The sequence below is a fragment of the Theobroma umbraticum genome, unplaced genomic scaffold (genome assembly GCF_002168275.2).
Source record: "Theobroma umbraticum cultivar Fairchild unplaced genomic scaffold, ASM216827v3 scaffold_12.1, whole genome shotgun sequence".
Taxonomy (NCBI): Eukaryota; Viridiplantae; Streptophyta; class Magnoliopsida; order Malvales; family Malvaceae; genus Theobroma; species Theobroma umbraticum.
The window spans coordinates 2,804,495-2,805,357 of record NW_018397269.1 but is presented as its reverse complement, the minus strand read 5'-3'; positions in this window follow the sequence as shown (position 1 = coordinate 2,805,357).

Here is an 863-nt window from a genome sequence, read left to right as displayed (position 1 = left end):
AACCCCTATTATAAACGTGGTCCAATGGATATAGCTAATGATCGTAATATAACATCTTGTCCTGTGCCATCCTCCATCACACATGGCTAGCATTGTACCACTCCTCCTAGCCGAGGCAATTAAATTGTGCGCAATGTCAGACAAATATGGTATGTGCAATGATTATATAAATTTTTGGATACTCAATATTTTAAAATACTTCAAATTCATTCATTCCATAAACTATTATTAAAAACTACTATGGTGTGCAATGTTTCCTTCACCTTGACCAAGGATAAAGTCATCCCAAAGGAGGAGATTGTAAGTTTGGGGTTGAATGTTACGCTTTGGTTTGGTTTGTACTTGGATAAGGGATGATGTCTAGGAATGGTAGTGGAATGATTTTGTCTACAGTCATGAAAGATCTTCTGCTTTCGATTCTTCATTTTTCGTCTTCTTTGAAAATTTGCTGAGTTTTGATTATTGAACTTTCATCAAAATAGAACATAATGGCATAATAATTAGGAAAAACATTTGAAATTGGCTTGGACAAGGAATGAAAATTTGGTCATGGATGGAAGTATGCCTGCCTGTCGCAAATTCAGATATGTTAGGTATACTTGCCTGCTAATATTAAATAATTAAATACGACAAAGACGGAAGATTCTCTAGCACTGCTTTTGTCAAATGTGTTTGTGAGTGCTAGAGTACCTATATATCCCTATTGTACTCTATAGAAAGCATAAACATTATCGTTTATAGAGTAACCAATAAAAAAAATGAGCAATCAAGATAAGAATATATCAAGATAATGTCAAACTTATCAAGTTAAAACCAAGCAGTAGGCAATTCTGATCAGTACCAATTTTATCCAATGCCTCTAC